Source organism: Ornithodoros turicata, chromosome 5, assembly GCF_037126465.1.
Source record: "Ornithodoros turicata isolate Travis chromosome 5, ASM3712646v1, whole genome shotgun sequence".
NCBI classification, from domain to species: domain Eukaryota; kingdom Metazoa; phylum Arthropoda; class Arachnida; order Ixodida; family Argasidae; genus Ornithodoros; species Ornithodoros turicata.
The window spans coordinates 58,167,896-58,188,261 of NC_088205.1; the positions used below are offsets into that span (position 1 = coordinate 58,167,896).

General features: G+C 46.4%; 1 long non-coding RNA gene across 1 annotated transcript in view; it reads right to left on the minus strand.

The window, feature by feature from the left end:
* Positions 1 to 8,602, minus strand: part of LOC135396081 (uncharacterized) — a 51,093-nt gene extending 42,491 nt beyond the window's left edge. The window contains exon 1 of the long non-coding RNA XR_010423295.1: positions 8,039 to 8,602. This is a non-coding gene — a long non-coding RNA (uncharacterized LOC135396081). The remainder of the gene's footprint in view (positions 1 to 8,038) is intronic.
* Between the last annotated feature and the right edge of the window lie 11,764 nt (positions 8,603 to 20,366).

Consider the following 20,366-nt stretch of genomic DNA (forward strand, 5'->3'; position numbering starts at 1 on the left):
TCCTCGTGCTAACAGCCCAACGAGGATACGATAAAAACGGACAATCTTCCTTCATGGTGGTGCTGGTGCTAGTAGCGTGCTATTTTCGAGCGATCTGCCTGCCGGTGTGGCAGCATGTTGCTTCAGGGTTCGTGCGTCCTGGGCTGACTTCGCAGGGAACCGTGCCGGCATTCGTCTTTAAGCATCTGAGGAATACCCTGGGAAAGCACCCAAACAGCACAGCCGGTGCCCAAATTCGAACCCAGGTCACCTCCCAGTCTCGGCGTGGAATGCCGTCACCTTCCTTCGTAGTGAATACGCTTGTAACACGCACAGGGCCGTCCACATCCACATGGGGCTGCAAATACTCCGCGTCACATCCGAGATGTATTTCGATACAGAATCCTGTTCCATAGCCGCACAATGCAGTAGACTGTGTTCTCTTAGCTTCACTTCAAGAAATGTGACGCTGCGTTCGCTGGCACCGAGAGCCTTCTGTATAAAGTGTAAGGTCACGCGCCTTGCACCGGGAGAGAAAAATGCTTGCGTCCTCCTCCCGAAAGTTCAGTTTCGGTTTCAATAATTTTAATTGAACAAAATATGTTGCACGAGGAAAAACAAAGTTGATAGCTGGTATTCGAGGCCAATGGTGCATCAAGCCCGATGTGCAGCTTTTCTTTGTTTTCTTTTTCTTTTTTTATCGTTGCGAAGTCTCCCTTAGAAAGGACGGTCGCACACGCTGACCAATGACCACGGTATCGAAAATTCCATGCAATACAATGGCGCAATGTGACTCCTATTCGATGGAACGCAAGACAAGAGCAGGCGCCGGACGTTGATAGTATGCCGGAATTCCCTCACTGCAAAAAGGCGAAAACGTTGTTCTCCACACCACCAATCAGAGCCCGGCCTTGAGAAAAGGGATGCCACAGCTGTGTGGGCGTCTAGAGCGATGCCCTCTCACTCCATCCACCTGTTAGGAAGTGACGTCACGCTGATCTCGTTGTCGCCGGAGCTTCCGTATAGCGGCCGAAGCAGCGCTGATCTGACGAAAAAAATAGATTGTTGTCCGATGCCGAACACGTATCTGTTTCATAAATGGATCTCTGGATGCGACCGTCCCTTCAAAGGAGCATGGAAGACACTTCGAACATATTTTTACAGCATAATAGACCTCTACTCGAGAAACGTCATCATGACGTTGGTAGACAGACTGAAACCGAAACAAATCGGAAGGGAAGGGCTGGGTTCCACGAATGGGCACTCGTTCGCTGCCTCCTATTGAAAGAAAAGTAGGACCACGGTCCCTCAATACCCTTTATGCCATAAAGAGTATTGAGGGACCGTGGTCCTACTTTTCTTTCAATACCATAAAGTTTATGGTCTGGAAACTCCGCGAAAAGCTCGCTTAGGGCGCCCCGACGACGCGTGGCGGCGCATCGTCGTTCGGGGGGAGACCTTCGTGTCAGTAGTCCTATAGCCAAGAGTTTTCTCTAATCCAATTCAAATCCAATTCTAAGCCATAATCCAGTTCTAATCCAACACAAGTCAAATCCAAACCAATCTGATTGGCCGCCATTAGCTCCGCGCACTTCACGTTGATTGGCCCATGCTAAGCCTACTGATCTTTGATTGGCTGACCGTAGCTCCGCTCCTTTATGCTAATTAGTTGGCTTGGCTCCACCCAGTTCACGCTGAATGGCCCGTGCTAAGCCTACTGATCATTGATTGGTTGACTGTAGCTCCGCCCCTTTATGCTAATTACTCGGCTTCGCCCACTTCACGCTGATTGGTGCATGCATATCGCTGAGCACAGCTCCGCCCTTTATGCTAATTAACCGGCTCCACTCATTGGTCCATTGTAAGCCTACTGATCACTCTCCACATTTTCCAGACTTTCTAAGCCCTCTGATTGGCTGACTAAGCCCGCTGAACATAGCCTTCGTTAGCGCCCGCCAGATGGCCCGCTCGACAGCGACCCCGCTGCGGCTTTATCTCATATGTCAAAACTTACCTCATACCACCAGACTCTGGTGCATCAACTCGGTTTCGCTTTGAGGCGTCACACGAGCGAGATAACTTCTTCGTGTTGTGCTGCCACATATTGCGCTCCCGTTTCACCACAAACAAGTTGTGGGACATCATACGCAAAATCTTGGATGAGTACCTGTTGACTTACAGGGAGCAATCACTGCGCGAGCTTCAGGAACTATGTCAGGAAGAAATAGGAGTCCTGGAGACGATCATCAATCGTGCTAGGAGCTATGAATGAAAATAAAGATGCATCACACCTCACTACACAGTTTGCTCAAGTTATTCCACGATGCGCATGCAGTTCCAGCACCCCGCTCGAATTCTCATTTCCGGCACGTCCATGTGTGGGAAAACTGTGCTCACACAGAATATAATGAGACACCCCGAGTTATTTAGCATTCCACCGCAGAAGATACTCTACGTACGAAAGTATGCAGCCGGATGGGAAAAGGATTTCGACGGCGTGGAGTTTATGGATAGGATACCCACAGATTGGAATGAACAATATCCCACTCTCATAGTCATTGACGATCAAATCACGGAAAAGGGGGTTCTATCGGAAGTAGAGTCGCTGTTTGTGCGTGGTAGCCACCATAAGAATGCGTCCGTGATCCTGATCACACAAGCCTTGTTCTATAACAACGCCTCTTTTCGAACGATATCGCTGAACGCCAGTTATATCATATTGTTCTGGAACGCTTGGTCCGTACAACAGATCACAACCCTCGGACGTCAAGTATTCGGGAAACAGGGGCTCTGCTATTTTCTCGACGCATATAACCAGGTGACGGAGAAGGCGCACGGTTATTTAGTTGTGGATCTTCACTCGCAAACACCTCCCTCTCGTAGCCTGCGAACGGGTATTTTACAGCACGATCGGCAGTTCCTGTTTACGCCTGTGAAATGACTGCCGATCTTAGAAGACATCTCACGCTCCTCAAAGTATTGGCCACCAGCAAACCGACACACCGCGCAGAGTTACTTAAAGATCTCAGCTGCGACGACATTCGAATCCTTTCGGAAATCTGTCTGAACATTCTACGTGGAAATATCCCACTTTCGACAGAACTTCATAAAAACTTGAAGAAACACAAAAAAATCCTCCGCTTCCTCGCTTACAAGTCACTTCATAAGTGCCCCCGGCAGTTGAAGAAATATATTAGGCAACAACGAGGTGGTCTCATTCCCATACTTCCACTGCTCCTCTCAGGGCTATCAAGTCTCGTGGCGGGAGTCGCCGGGCGAGCGACATCCAAAGGCATCGGTCAATGCTCATAGAGTAGAAATAGGTGAAGTTCTGAAATCTAATGATTTGGACGCTGTAACAGTGGACAAAATACTGGAAGCCCTCTATTTTACTTGCTGAAGCGCGCTCACTATCATCCTCCTCCCCCTCCTCCTCCTCCTCTGGAACCTGTCCATTCGGCACCCGAACCGGAACCCAATCAATTCGATTTTAATCTTCTACCCTCCGGCGTTGATAAAGCACGCCCGAAATCTGTGCTAAAAGAATTGAAGGAAGTTTTCACCTGGCAGGCGGATAATGTGCTAGTATATAGAGGGAAGCGAATCAACCGCTCAAACATTGTGGCCCTTGTGAGCTACTTAGCACGTCGTAGCGCGCTCATCAAGAAACCCAGGTGGTACAAAAAAGTATCGAAAATTATAAGCGCTCTCTAATTATAATGCACCGAATTGCTCGCTGGAGCAAATATGGGGCCCTATGGGGGGGATCAAGGAGAAAGGGTTAGGTGGAGTGGATCGGTATCGACGTTATCACAAGCTCACGTGCAGAGAAGCCATCGAACAGCTGAAAAACGAAGATTCTTACCCTTCACAAGCCCGTGACGAAAAAATGTAAACGGCGCTCCATCATCACAACTCAGGCTGACCTTCTGGATATGCGTAAATATCAGAAATTTAACAAGGGCTTCAGGTACATCTTAACGGTCATAGATACGCTATCGAGGTACCTGTACATGGTCCCCATTCGCACAAAGCGCCCGCAAGACGTAAAGAAAGCTTTCCAACGAGTTTTCCGTCATGGAATTCCGAAGAATCTCCTCACGGATTGTGGAAGCCAATTTTGGGGTTCCCCCATTCGTCAGTATTTTCAGTCGCTACTAAATCACTATAGCACGCAAAGTGGAATGAAGGTGGCCTCCTGTGAACGCATGCAGAGAACAATTAGAGAAAGAATAGCCAGGCATTTCACTAGTACGTGGAAGTTTAATTATATCAACGTGCTGCCGAAGATAGTGGCCGACTATAACGACTTGGTACACTCCGTCACGGGCGAAAAGCCGAAAAACGTGAACGCCGGAAATGAAGTAACTTTGTTCAACAGATTGAATCGTAAGACGACCCCATGCGAGAGCAAGTATAAAGTAGGGATCCAGGTGAGGCTCGCGTCAGGTCGCGCTACGATCAAAGGTGGACGGCCGAAGTGTTCGATGTGTCGCGAACGAGGAAGACTGATCCACCCGTAGTGTACGTGAAAGATTCGACGGGGAAAGAAATACTGGGATCATTCTACGACCACAAGCTGCAGCCCGTCCACCATCTTTCCTCGTACAATAAGCGACTCATATCCACGGTGATTACAAAGAAGAAAATTAAAGGGACATTGCACTACTTGATTCGTTGGTTCGGATACGCCAAAGACCACGATTCTTGAGTGCCCACCAGCGATGTCAGAAAATGAATTTTACGTGTATCTGCTCTCGAACGCCAGCATAGACCTGCACCCGTCCAACACGCTGAACGACTTCACGATCGTGTTAGATAAGCCGCTACACCTGGATGATTCGTACGTCGTCGGTCAAGAGGGATTTTCCATTCCCAACAGCTTCCTGAACGTGAACCAAGCGCCGCATAACCTGATAACGCTATCAACGGAGAAGTGGCAAACAAAACAACTCACGTTCGAAGACACGGACACGCTATTGAATAAAATATTCCCCGAATATGGGATAGAGTGGGCTTACGAAGATCACTACGTGTTTAAGCTACCGTCGCGCGTGCACTTGGTGAAATTAATCGACAGACCGCTGCATCTCGCCTTTGGAATCGTCTACATAGATGGAGATCACCCGGAGGGTGGTAGAGTACACGCCGTCCCAAACGTGTTACCGCTCGCGGAGGAATGAGCCGTTATGATGCGAGTCCGCCAGGTGATAGTGATCAATAACGATCTAATTTTGGAACCCCGATCGCTAATTACCGACACATTCAACGAATTCTTCAGAGCGACGAACGATACAGAATCAAGGGTGAAATACAAAGACAACACGTACTCGCTCGCTCTTCCAGCGAATTTCAACTTGTCGACCCAGTTCCTGGACCTAATTCAGGTGAAGCACATCCATGTTGAAGGATCCCGAAAGCGCATCACGTGTAATCCCATAGTGAAGACATACCGCATCCACATAAACACTCGAGAGACGAAAAGTTGGCGCATTTCACTTCCACCAAATTACTACGAAACACACAAAGCTCTCGTGAGCGCCATCCATGAGCGTCTGCAGCCGGAGGCTTCCCTCACGTGCGATGCATGACCGAGGAAGCGTTCGTTGAGCTTGCGGGAGAACGTGTCGCTTACATTATCCGATTACTTTGCGTACCTACTGGGCTTCGGCGCGAAAACCGTATTTACCGAAAACGATACGGGCGTCGACGAAGTGACCATAGATCTTTCCATTAACTGTATTATGATATACACGGATCTCGTCATGCCCTCCGTAGTGGGAAACGGGCGGCATCCGATGCTGAAATTAATTCCATTTGTACACGATAGAACAAAAGAACAACTGAGTTTCAGCTTTCTTCCCGTTCAGTACTTAAAGTTAGTGCAGCGCGAAATTTCCTCAATCACCGTCTCTATACACAACGACACGGGTCGCAAGCTACCGCTTCAAAATCGCAGTATATCGACGCTGACGCTGCACTTTAAGCATGTACACTAAAGCGGTACCACTCTACGGATTTGGCGTTCCGACGGTATACTGGTTGCACCTGTACCAGAGGGGAGGCAATTTCTTTTCTCAGCTCGAGCGTTTCACTATTCCATTCTTTAAACGCGTATCGCCCTACTTAAAAAAGACGGCTGTCGCCGCCGCTAAGCGCGTGGCCAAAAATCTGTTGGAGGAAGACTTTCTCCGAAGTGCGCTTAAAAGATCCGCGAAAGATACGGGCCACGAAATTCTCCGAGACCTCGGAGGGGCAGGACGAAGACAGAGGAGAAAACCGGACGTCTTCGACAGCATAAATCACTCCGGTTGCGCCGGCCACAATTTAGTTGCGAGATGGACACGATTAACGTCGTACATCCCGACACTCCTCTGTTGGATAAGTCGGAAACACAATTATTTTCCGTGCCGGGAACGCAGTGGCATATATGAAGGGGGAATATGAGGTATTCTACCCGGTCGCTGACATATATCCTCCGTCAGAGAGTTCCAGCTTTCGAATTTCGGGCATCACTATCTCGATTTGAAGTCCGCGTACGAAAGACCGCATCGTACGTGACGATGGTTCGCTACCGGAAACACACGCTGGCGATCGGATGACCTACGACGAGGTCTACCACGTCAACGCGTTCGCCAGCTCGCTTTTCAAGAACGTAGCCGTCTTCTTGAATCAGACCATGATTACGAATAATGATTTGTATAGCTATAGAAGCTACCTGGATATTTTGCTTCACGCCAGCACCACGGAGCAAAATATTGTGCATAAAGGGGGTCTGTACACGCAACAAGAAGCGCGTCAATTGGAAAACAACATTCGCACGACATATCGGGAGTGGAAATTAGCCTTGTTTTTTATCAAGGCTCCGACGAATTCCGAATTATGAAGACCGATCAGGAGCAGCACACGCATAAAGTGAAAATCATGAGTGCCACCTTGTACATAAAGAAAATCACCGTGTCTCCCAGCCTATTCCTCGGGCACGAAACGGAATTGCAGCAGCGCAAAGCTCTCTACACACTGGCCGGAAGTGAATCGCGTATTCGTTCGCTACCAGTTGGCAACCTGGATGCATGCCTGGAAGATTCATTTCCAGAGAAAATACCGTCTAAGGTGGAGGTCGCATTCATGCCCATCCTAGCCTATCAGGGAGCATTCAATCGGGACCTGTACCGATTTGTGAACTGCGACATTGAGTCGGCGACGCTAACTGTGAACAGGACGCAGCGAATAGACACGTTCGACTTCAACCTCTTCGAGCAGCTGTGTGAGAAGCACATCTCCTACGAATACGACCACTATGTTGGAAAGAAGTTCCTACTGTACTACGACCTGGACCCCGATCAATCCTCCGTCCACCTGTCACCGATCAGGCGTGGAAACGTTCGTCTGCAACTCAAGTTCCGACGTGCCTTGGCCGAACACACGACCGTATTGATACTGTCCGAGAGTGTGAGAATCATGTCCATCGAGAACAGGAACGTCACACTGGCGTCACACTGGATTAGCGATGCTCGAGCAAGACATCGAGAGACTGAAGTACAATGATTACACTTCGGCACTCTTCCATGGTGTATACGCTCGAGACGATCGTCTGCCCGCGCTAGATAGACCGGGTATAATCGTAGCCAACACCGATCGGCGACAGCAAGTTGAGGAGCACTGGATTCTGTACGCGAAAACGAAGGATGACCTGATCTACTTCGATTCCTTTGGATTGACGCCCATCAAACCCGAGCTGAAACGCGTCACCGTCGACGAATATAATGATGTCTGTATTCAACAGTGTTGCCAAGTTGGAGGATTTCCCTCCAAATCTGGAGGGTTTGTGCCGGAGCCTAGCGGGAAGAATTTTGATTTGGAGGTAGGAGGGAAATCTGGAGGTTTCGGTTGCACTTCGGAGGGATTTCAGAGGAATTTCAACTCTCGTCATGTACCCATAAAACTTTTGCTAATACGACCCAAAACAGGATCAACGAATGTCAGATGACAAACTGCAGAAGTTTCAGAACGCCTGATGTTTTAGAAAGTAGCGTGTTGCACACCTTATGCGGCTTACCCGGGGTTTCTTCGTGCTTCGTGTGCTGGCGTCTGCTCCGGCCAAGCGTCCGCTCCTCTCCGTGACGGCGGACGCGTGTTGGGTTTTGCATACTCTGTGAAGCTCTTTGGATTTTTCGCGAGTCTGTTTGCTTCTGGGGCACAATATCCCTCCTCACAATAATGGGGAAGCCTTCCAATCCAGAGAAGAAGTCACCATATACCGACAGAAGTTCTCGAAGGAGTACGCGTGACTTAAACTTGACGAATTCAAGGACTGGCTTGAAGAGGTATCCCAAAGCATAGCATTGCAAAGCAGTGCATTCTACCAGACTTCTAGACTAGATCGTCACTCTTTACTTTTATTTTCTCACTACTCTCACCTCAACTCGAGTCGTGGCGTTGCTCGGTAAAGGACATGCCTGCGTATACAAAACCTGTTATATATGTTCCTTGCAAGTTAATATATCAGTATATCATCAATATCTAATTGTTTCACTGAAAATACACGATATTTTTAGAAACGGAGGTTTTTGTCCAGATTCTAGAGGGTTTTGGGGTTGACTTGGAGGGAGCGCCGAAAAAATGTTGGCAACACTGGTATTCAAAGCCTGTATTCTCCGATGTGTGGGTGTACTGTTGTATCGTGGCGACATTGTTGGCGAAAGGGAAATCACTGAAGAGCATTGTATCCCTGTTTTCCAATAATCTCGCTGCTAATGACCTAAAATCAATAACGATGCTAGAAAAGTTGTTTGTTGCTTAAAAAAAGTGTGGTGTCCTTTATTCTCTATAGCTCCCCACAAACTATACTTGCTTAGTCGATGAATACGCGCTATAGCTCCCTATCATATCATTCTATCAATATAGCTTCCCATCATATCAGCCTATCTTCCTAATCCATCACAACAACGCAACATTTTTTCAGAAATAAAATCAGAAATACATGTATTTTTATTTTACTGATGATTACATATGGACGCGGGCTTTCGCTGGTCTCGCGGTCACTTCTTCTTCGCGTGAGAAAAGATGATGGGGGATGCGACTCTTTTACCATCCCTGAATCTCTCCTCCTTCTCTAGTTTCAGATCTGGTAATTCTCGCATTTCTTGCAAATCTTCATCTGTGAGTCGCTTAAAACGACTGGGTAGGTACACCTTGACACATTTATCATTTTCTATCAGGAGTTCCACGTACATGGCCTTCCCGTACATAGTGTCCACCTTGCGTAAGTCCAACACGTCGAGCTTTTCGTTCAATGCTCATTTTCTGAATGTCCCCATCTCCGGGTTTCTTTAGTTTATCCAGCTTCTCGAAAATAGATGACATATCTCGCTTACTTCTCAGTGCAAGTTTCTACGCACGCCAAATCAACTGAAAATGAGGACATCTATTACCTAACTTTCCTCATCTTGAAGACAATAGTGAAACATACCTTTCTCGTTGTGCACTTCACCTGGAGTCAACCGACGGAAGTAGCTTCACGTGGTTGAGACGTGATTCAGGAGTCCACAGGGCACGTAGAAAATTATCAGCGGGAAGGGAGTGGGCTCGTGTCCACCGACGTCCAAAACGTTCAAATATGTATTTCCACGGTGAAAACTAAAAAATTCGTATGAAATGGGGCGTTTCCCAATCATTTGGCTAAACGCAGGAACGTGCTAACAAATATTCATTTACCAGCACGTAAGGAGGGTGAGTGTTTTAAATACAATACGCTCGCCCTCCTGCATCCACAGAGTTGGAATACATGGTCAAAACAATATGAAAATTACGCCGCGGAGTACTGCGGCCCTATCCTGGTCAAAGTAATCTACCTCGATTACTTTAAATTTCTTCTGTGAATGGTGCACAACCGAAAAAGGCGTGAATATTAAAAGTGGTTGACACCTTCTATCAACCAATCGCCCCACGTGTTATCTTGGAAAGCGACCCGCCTTATCGGTGTTTCCTCCTGAGAATCTGAAGGCCACACCTGTGATCTGCCCGCCCTGCCTTGTTGCTTCGGTTCTTTGGTGTCGGAAACAGAAAACTCTACCGGTGTAAAACTGAATTTTGTGGAAAATGCGCGGAAAAGCACGCTCGTAATTTCCTTTTTTGCTGTTTGTCATTTTTCTTGACGTACAGGTGTGCAAGATGGCAATGTTTGTGTGACACCGTGATTGTACTTTGCATTTATATTTCGGTATGTGCCCGTGAGATGGCGCTGATGGCAGGCAACAAAACGATAAAAGCGCGAAGGATCATTGCAAAGTGTCGAACGGACACTGTGCGTGAGCCGTAAACGCGTTTATGAGAAATCGGTTCGTGCTTTAAATCTTGAGCTTTATTTATGAGCTTTTCTTTATATTTTTCTGTTTGTTCGTGTGCTCGATATGTGAAATGATAATTCGCATTTCAATATGCTTCTTTTGCTCGTGAGCTATGGGGGTGGTAATGATACCGCAAATGAGTGTTGATAGTTTTACTCAACAAACAGTGAACTTTGATTGATGAGTTTTTTGTGTGCACACTGCTATGTTGCAATAACATTGATTGTACTACGGCTCTGACGACGCTTCGAAAAGCCCGTCACTTTGACGCATACGATGCCGCGATCGGCGCAGAGAAACGGTGTTACGCTGTGCTTTTCTATCGTTATTAAACAAAAACGAAGAAAGATATGAATTTTTTGTTGTGACGAGCACATACAGACGTTATACAACACAATAAACGGAAATGTACATGCGGACCCATCACGAAACCCATAGCCGCTCAAAGTAATCGACTCTCTTTCACTACATTACTTTTCAGCTTTGAAACTAATTTTTTACGTCATTGCTACGTCAAAATGACGTAGGGTCACGGTCCGAGATTAGGGCCGAGAGGCTGCGAAGGAAAACTAGGTATAAATTTCCATTGAAACGGGTGGGATCTAAGGGCGGAGTATTTCGCGGCAGCCCCGCCCTACAGCTTGTGACGTAAAGTAATCGAGGTGGATTAGTTTTGACGAGGATAGGGCCCCTGGTGGCCTAGTCGCTTCCCCGTTTCCTACTCTGACCTGGACGAATTCGAAGACAAAAACATGATATCCGTGTATGTATACGAGTACGTCGATCAGAGAGTGCACGTGTCGCGACCCCCAAAACTCGAGTGTGAAAAGAAAATTCACTTATTGGCTATACACCAGCATTTTTTTGGAATCAAGTCCTTCGAGCAGTCACTGATTAGGAAAAATAAGCGTTTCGTATGCGAGCGTTGCACGCGCTCTTACCTGAAGGCAGAGAGCATGGCGAAACATCGTCGCATGTGCGCGGACGTAAAGGAAATCATATTGGAATTTTGCGAACCGGGCAAAAACTTTGTAGAATTTACTAAAGTACAGTACAAGCAGCAGTATAACTATGTCGTCGCGTTGGACACGGAGAGCGTACTCGCGCCCAGTGGTGTTGGCCTGCAGCGTCACGTCACCTCTAGCTTCTGTGCCGTGCTCGTGCGCACTCACGACTAGAAGGTGATGCGCATCATGACGCACCACGGTGAAGATTCCGTGAGGCAGTGCGTGAAAGCTTTGATGATAGAAATGCGGGACGAGATGATTACCCTGAACGCCTGCCCGGCCGAAATCGTGCTGAATGATGAGCAATGAGCACGGCACAGAGCTGCCACCCACTGCGCGTACTGTAGGCGGGAGTTCGCACAAGATCTACCCCGTGTTCGGCACCACGACCATTCTGAGCGTTGTACTGCTGGCGAGACAAATTACATCGCGACGCTGTGCAACCCCTGTAACGTGGCGTGCACGACGCTGGAAAAACTGTCCATCATGGTGCACAATCTGGCCTACGATTTGGTCGGACTGCTGCGGGAATTTCACCTTCTCGGGTGGAAGCGAGCTCCCTTCATCGTGGCCAGTTCCACGGAAAAAATGCGATCGTTCGAAATTTGCACCTTCCTATTCAGAGATACCATGCAGTACCTAAATTCGTCGCTGGGAGAGCACGTGGAAACCGTCAAATCCATGGGGGGCGCAGAGGCGTTCCAATGCCTGAAGCAGGTATTTGGAGACGACTACGAAATTTTGCTTTGTAAAGGTGTATTCCCGTACAGCCACGTTAGCTCGTTCGCTGTCTACAACGAATTGGCTGTGCCGGCAAAATCCGCATTCCGAAACGATCTGACGTGGGAGTATATATGCGACGAAGACTATCAGTACGCGCTGCACGTATTTGAACATTTTGGATGCTCGAATCTGAGGGATTATAATGCATTGTACCTGAAAACGGATGCCGTGTTACATGCTGACGTAATGCAGCACTTCCGGCGCCTGTGCTACGACGCGCGCGGATTGGAATTGCTTCATTGCGTTTCTCTGGCATCCTATTCGTGGCAATGTGCTCTAAATTACACGCAGGCAAAATTGGAACTGATCATCGACGAGGACATGTACCGAACCATTGAATCGGGTGTTAGAGGCGGGCTCTGTCAGGCGAGCAGGCGTCATTGACGGGCTAAGACGGGCTGAAGACTTTTGTTTAAGTTTAATTTGTACAAGCTTTAGCGTGGAGGTCCACGCTTCCTCAGGTACAAAGTGAAGTGGTGACACACATAAGTATATATAGTATAGCCATATACACGACTAAACATACTGCTGTACAAAGAAAGGGAAGGGGAAGGATATATGGTGCCACATGTCTGTGCACAATGAATAGCTGGGCAGACGGATAAGTGACCTCTAACCGTTTAAGAACAGTAAAAGATGTTATTGTGAACAAAAAGGCTCGCCAACCCAGTTTCGCGGAAGGGGGGGTCGGGAGTATGGGAAACGAGTGGCCCAGAATGGACAAAGGGGAAGGTTACGGATTATCTAACGGAGTGCCAGACGATGACTGAAGCGAAGATTCAAGAATTGTGCACAAATAAATATAGATATATGACTATTAAATTTACATAAGCGGATATAACGAGCCTGGCTCGTTATATCCGCTTATGTAAATTTAATAGTCATATATCTATATTTATTTGTGCACAATTCTTGAATCTTCGCTTCAGTCATCGTCTGGCACTCCGTTAGATAATCCGTAACCTTCCCCTTTGTCCATTCTGGGCCACTCGTTTCCCATACTCCCGACCCCCCCTTCCGCGAAGCTGGGTTGGCGAGCCTTTTTGTTCACAATAACACCTTTTACTGTTCTTAAACGGTTAGAGGTCACTTATCCGTCTGCCCAGCTATTCATTGTGCACAGACATGTGGCACCATATATCCTTCCCCTTCCCTTTCTTTGTACAGCAGTATGTTTAGTCGTGTATATGGCTATACTATATATACTTATGTGTGTCACCACTTCACTTTGTACCTGAGGAAGCGTGGACCTCCACGCGAAAGCTTGTACAAATTAAACTTAAACAAAAGTCTTCAGTGTCGGTTTCTGTATTTTGTTTATGTGATCTACAGGACTTGACTCCCCTCTTAGTATACGCTTCGGATTCAGTATAATAAAGCACCTACCCGTCGGCGATTTCGTATGGGTCGAGGATTTTAGCTCCGTGGATTTTATGCGTCACCCCACGGATTTGGACGTGGGATACGTGTACGTGTGCAACTTGTATCCAAAATCTATTCACGCGCTGACGCGGTACTTCCCCCGGCTCCCGAGAAGGCGGTCGTCCCGAAGGAATGGCTCACCATTCCAGCGAGGGCTCATCGAAGAGTTAATGTATCAGCCAGTGAACAGCAAAAAGCTGCTGCTCACGTGCAAGGACAAGGTCGAGTACGTTGTTCATTACACGCTGCTCGCGCTCTATTGTAGACTGGGCATGAGGGTGACGAAAATTCACCAAATTCTAAAATTTCGCCAGGCGCCATTCCTGCGTCCCTACATCGAGGACAATGTTGCCAGACGCGTTGCCTCGGGCACGACATTAGAAAAAAACTTCTACAAACTTTCAAATAATGCAGTCTTTGGAAGAACACTTTTAAATAAATGCGTGCTGACGACCACTTAGATTTTCCTTCCTTCGATCGGGATCATCCACTGTACAGTGAAAAGAATCGTGGAAGACTTGGGGCATTCAAAAGCGAAACTGGTAGCGTACCTATTGAGGAAGTAGTCTGTTTGAAAGCTAAAATGTACTCCATCAAATTACCTGGAAGAAGGCAAATTGCAAGAGCTAAAGGGGTCAAAAAGAATATTGTACGCAAGCACCTCCTCCATGAGACGTACTGCGATACCTTGTTCAATCACATGAGCATATCGAATCAACAAGTATCAATCGTTGGAAAGAAGCAGTGTATGTATACCATCAGGAATGTCAAAAGAAGTCTGATGGCATACGACGACAAGAGATACCTCTGCAATGACATCGACTCCTATCCTTATGAAAGCTGTGAATATGGTAAGTTCAAACGGGTGATGTAAATGGTGAAGTGCATAATGTTCTTTTTTTGCTTCAGAAGATGTTCAGGAAGAGAACTAATGCTTCTATCACATTCTGTTCTATCGTGCGGTCTGGAACTAAGCCATGGACGGAGAAGGGCGAACGCCTGGGTGATCCACATGGTTCTTATGTGAAAAACCCCATAGATGCGAGTGGAGATGTACTGCGTGCATGGAGGTGGCCCAGGGACAACTACAATCTCTCTGGGACTGCCATGATGTACTCAATAAACGTTCAAAAGTATTTACCACGTTTTTGTGTCTCAACCATTGCGGGGAGTCATCCAGGCCTAACGAGAAGGCATCCTGGACAAATAAGCAGCTTGGGGGGCTGTGAACTACCCCAGAAATTAATGGAATTGACCAACAAATGGTTGTCTATGAATCAGCTGGAATTATGAACCAATAAGCAGTTGAAAGCACATGAGGGAGTAACCTGTGAGTAGGAATGACCAATGAATCAGCATGTATGACAGGTAGCCAATAGGATCCTGAGCCAATCACTAGGTCTTAGAAATGAATGGAAGTGACCACCCCCGGACCAATGGACAGGTGAACGATTTGGGAGCCTATGAGCAAACTTAGAAATGAATAGAATAGACCATTTTGGTGTCTATGAGCTAGTGAGCGGATGTTGTGGCAATGAAGGGTAGCCAATCAAGTAGGCATTGGATGAATCACCATGAAGGGGCAGAGCCAAAAACGGGGCTTGTCAATCAAAGTGGGGTCATCAATGACACCTTGAACCAATCAGCGTTAAGAGGCGGAGCCAAAAAGGGGGCCTGTCAATCAAAGTGGGGCCACCAACCCGAGGGATTAGAAGTGGCTTGACCTGGATTAGAATTGGCTGGCATCAGATTAGAAATTCCTAGAACTAGATTAGAAAAAGGATGTCGTTGTGCGTAACGGCGCTATACTACTAATGTCAACCTATAAAATTTATTCTTTTTTCTCAGAAAGGGTTCACACTGTTTGATAATGTAAGGTAGTTCTGTTTGTTGTTCGGTTTGCGTGTGGTGTTTGGTTTTCCTGTGGTGTTCTGTGGTTTTCGTTCGTTATTGTGCGGGTTGGTGTTGTATATGGTACTCGTTTGACTTTTTCCATTATTGTATTACGTTCTACGAGTGTGTGGGTGTGTGTTCTACAATAAGACCTCGTTCCTTTGTGAAGGGGCTCATTATTTTATTCACCATATCACCACAAGCAATGGGGTGGAATATCGCCCATGGCAATAAACTCCCCATTCCTCATCTTAAAATAACGTTGCTGTTACGAGTGTGTTGCAGTTGTTCAGTTGTCAGCGCACACATACTCCACAGGTACCCCAGCAAATTCTAATGTTTATAGAAAATACATGGTTTTGACATCTATAAGAGCAGCCAAACAAAATGTTTTAGTACTTAATGGCACCAGCGAAGTAGCAGTGCAAGCAAGTCCGAGTTCTCAGATGCATGCGATACGAATAAACACGATTTTTCCTCAAAATGAAGACCTTACCTGTGAAAAGTTATCCCCCTTTCTCTGTCCGTGTGTGAAGTGCACCCAAAACTGCAACAAGCTGGCATGGCATGCCCTCTAATTTAAAGGAAATGAAAAAACTTGAACTAAATACAGACGACAGGATGCGTTGGGCCCACCAATATGACGGCCGGTGACCACGCTCTGGCGCACCCTATGCGCGATCTAGCCATATACTATAGAGATCCGTGGTATTGAGGGACCGTGGTAGGACCGAAGGTCGCGTCCCTTTCAGGGACCATCGTAATCCCCTAAAGACCGTGGCTTTCGGGCGCGACCTTGTTCGCCCCATAGCTTCCAGCGTAGTTCAACTCTACCAAATTGGTGGCGCTGGCGAACACTATGACGTCATTTGTATACAAACGGGGAGAGCTCTATTGAACATGTTACCTTCAGCACCTATCGAGCAAAATACATCCCTTGGGAAGCGAGAATTTCCCCGAGAAAGTTCGCTTACAAGAAGCGGCGGCGATTTACCCCAGCCACTCCTTCCAGCACTTTTTACCAGCTGCCGAGAATCGTCTACTAGCGACGCGTCCGGTAGACTGAGCCGGGCTCGGTAGCTCAGTCGGTTGACTTGATGAGCCCAAGATCGCGAGTCCGATCCTGACCGAGAACGATAGCAATGTTGGGGAGGTGACAATTAGGTAAAAAATTAGGTAAAAATTGCTTCCAGCGCCGTGTGTCGGAGATTTCCTGCACACGTCGAAAGAACCTCCGGCTGGTCGAAATCATTATCGTCATAATGATTTAAACCTCATCAGCGGACCGTCTGCATATCCGAGCTTTCAGGAAAAAAGACAAAAAGGAAGTTCCAAAACAAAAAGAAAAAAAGGGAGGAAGAAATCGTGCGAAATAAAAATGCACATTGTTACAAAGGATAAGAAGGGGAGAAAACGACACGAAGCAACACTAGCTGCTCCGTAAGGTGGGATTCACCTGACACCAAATTGCTACATTTTTGGTAACAGCGCAAGAACGATGAAGGGTCTCGTCGACGACCATGGAAGGCACAAATTTCTGTGGAAACGTTTCTCGTGGAAACGTACGTACAGTCTGGTCCACTGGTAGTTTTGTACAGTTGGCTTTGCCTAATGCACCCGTGCGCTAGGTGAAGCCGACTTGGGGAATGGTGACGCCTACCGAAACAATGCCGCAGCAGGCGTTCGCTACAGGCATCCTCCTAATTGGCCCGCCCGCTCGATACCTGATTGCACTTGTTGATTTGAAATCGTGGATTGATTCAGACATATCATTTGATTTGGGCTCTGATAGGGCTGATTGATTTGATTTGGAAAATTATCGGGCTGGATTTGGATTTAATCGCGTTTTTTGCTGGAGGATTTGCATATAGGTACTAAACTTTTTTTTTTCGTGTTAGCGCCGCGAAGCAACTGTGGCTATGAGCGGCGTACAGACGTAGACAGATGGAGAGAGGACAGCAGGAAGAAGTGGGAGACGGGGGGCTTAGTATATGCATCCTGTGCAGACTTCAAGGGGAACTATGCCGACATTCGTCTGAACAGACTGCAGGAAAACCCAGGGAAAACCCCAGACAGCACAGCCCGTGCGAGGACTCGAACCCGCGTCACCTCCCAGTCTCTGCGCGTGGAAAGCGGTGACCCTAACCACTATAAATCTTGGGTTTTCTTTCTGCTTTGCTGCTTTATTCTAGTGTTGTATAGGACAGAGCGGCTTCGTTTTTTTTTTTTTTGTGTGTGTGTGTGTGTGTTTTTTCTGTGACTGAAAGAGATATCTAAGATGAAATTTCTTGCACCATTTTCAGCATACTACACGCCACTGGAGAACTTTCCTTTGCTTTGCGTGCCGGTCATATTTTTTGGAGTGTAACAGACCCCGTGCTTTATATCTTGAACAACCGTGTATCTCCACGTGTAGGAGTTTGGGCACAATCATTGCTTTTGGTGAGTAGTTGAGTAAACATAGATGTTGTGCAACCATATAGTTAACCAACTGTACCCAAGCCGTAACTGTGCTAGGTGCCGTACCGTGCTAGGAGGTGCTAGGCGTGTTATTCTTCGAAGTCTGCCACAATTCCTGCAGTACTATAGCACGGCGCTGCTCACATAGCTTTCTTCCATGTGGATCTTTACAAGTTTTTGTATTGCACAGCAAGAAGTACCGTGTGTACCATACCCATACCAAAACCAGCCAGTAATTAGCAAAGCATTTCCCGCATCGCAGTCTAAGACATTGAGACAACAATGAAAGGAGAAAGGCAAAGTCTGCAGGTTCCTGTCTTCCCATTCCTTCTTGGTTTTGCTGGAGGAAATTTATCTACTGATGAAGTTTCACTTCCAGTGATGCCTTCAATCTCTATCCATCAGTTACGGAACTGTTGAAAATTCACTCCTTTGTGCAATTCCGCATTTGTATCGCAGAGGTCCAACTTCTGAAACCACTGTTCACCTCTAGTTCCTCTTCCGGATTTGCAAAAGACTTGACAAATCCAGATTTAAAAGAGGATTTGATTTGGTGTGACGGGGTATCGTTTCCAAAGTTCTGCGCAATGCGCAGAACAAATAATGCAGAACAATAATATTGCTAAAATCTTCATTTTTTAATTATTCCTTGGACTACTATATTCAACAAGTCCTATAGTACATGCGTAATGTGAAAATATATATCTTCTTGCATTATTTTGCAACTGAGAACCAACAAAAATCATCAGTGACCACGTGTGCCACGATCCTCACATTCAAAAAGTGAACATAAAGCGGTAATGAATGTGACATTTCCACATCTAACAAGAATTTCAGGCAACATACCCAGTTGTAAAATCTATACACCACCTACAGATCCCTTGACGCACAAAACTAATATCGGTAAAAAAAAAAAAAAGTGTGTTACCGGTATTGCATAAACACCTTTTCTACGCGCAGGTTCTATTAGTATACGAGAGTGAAGGTGATTTTTAAATATTTTAACAATGTATATAGATATAGTAGGATTGGTGTGTCCATCCTCTGTGACAAAGCCATCAAAATCGCCACTCTTGTTCAGATGCAGGACAAAAATCATTTCACCTACTGATAATTTAGGAACTCGTGACAGCGTAGCAAAAACACCCCCAAATATTGTCTGAAACAAGAAACAGATGCAGGCATACACCTGCAATGAGAACTGGCACACGAATGGTGAAAGTATAACACAATTAACCATTTTACAAACACTGTACTTCAGAGAGAAAGAGAGAGGAAAAAAAGAGACTTGGGAGCAAGTTTAATGCTGATATTGCTGCCACAATATTGTACTCGTTCGGCTCCTTAGCACTGTATCATAATGGTCCACAGTCATTTCATCCACAGACTTGTTATTGACACGAAAGTTCAACAGGCAGACACCTTTCAAACACTACACTGAAATGTTGTGCCAATAAGATGCTGTGTCAATAAAAGAATGTGCCAATGAAACTACAGTAGAGCATATCACTATCATCCCACTGGCCAAATGTAGACTTTGATTCAACAATGAAAAAAAGAGAGCCCACGTTCTGATACAGTTCACGATACAACCACATGCTCTCAGATGCGGTGCCAGTTGTGGACGAACCCTGAGGGGCCACACGTTTTTCCATAGCGCCAGCGAGAAATAATAAACGCTTTCTGTACAAAGTGAAAGAGAATGTCCTGGACTAGTCTACACTCACTACATTGCCATAGAAGATGAGACGGAAAGATGATTTAAGTACACTTTGTAAGCAGAGGCTGCAACGGTGTGCAGCTGTTTCAGAGAATCTTCCAAGTGGAGGGATGTTCCTTCTGTTCATGCTGACCACTTCCATTGCAGCTCAAGTCCTGTAGCTTCTGTAGCTTCAACAAGATTAGAAGCTACGATGATGGCACAGACAGACAACTGAACCAACACACAGGGTTGATGTCATGAATACTTAACAGAACTGTTAAAAGAAGTCTCGTTGCTGAACATTATATGCCCCTTATTGATACATCTTCCCTCATGTGCACATTTATGATTGGAAATGGATGGTGCAAATGTCTTCCGGTTTCAGATGCCTTCCAGGGAGTGATAGCATTCAACCAGCATGTGGCTGCTTCCAGTACTTAGTAGCAGTACTCATCTTTGCACACCAACGCAATGGAATCACAAGGTCAAATTACCTGCTTAATTGGCTGCGATAAATGACAATGCAAGGATCCATACCAATATCTGAAAATGGAGTACTAAAACATTACCACTGCCATCAATTAACTTCAGCGTGCTCTCAAAAGAGGAACCAAACACGATATTTCTTCAATGCGTGCCTGCAACAATCACGCAGGCATTCACAAAAAAGAAACAACACGTTGATGCGACACACTTCGAGACAGTGAGCGTCGAAACATCACAGCATTACATTCTCAAGCATTTGGACAGCATACTGTCTCAGGACCATCG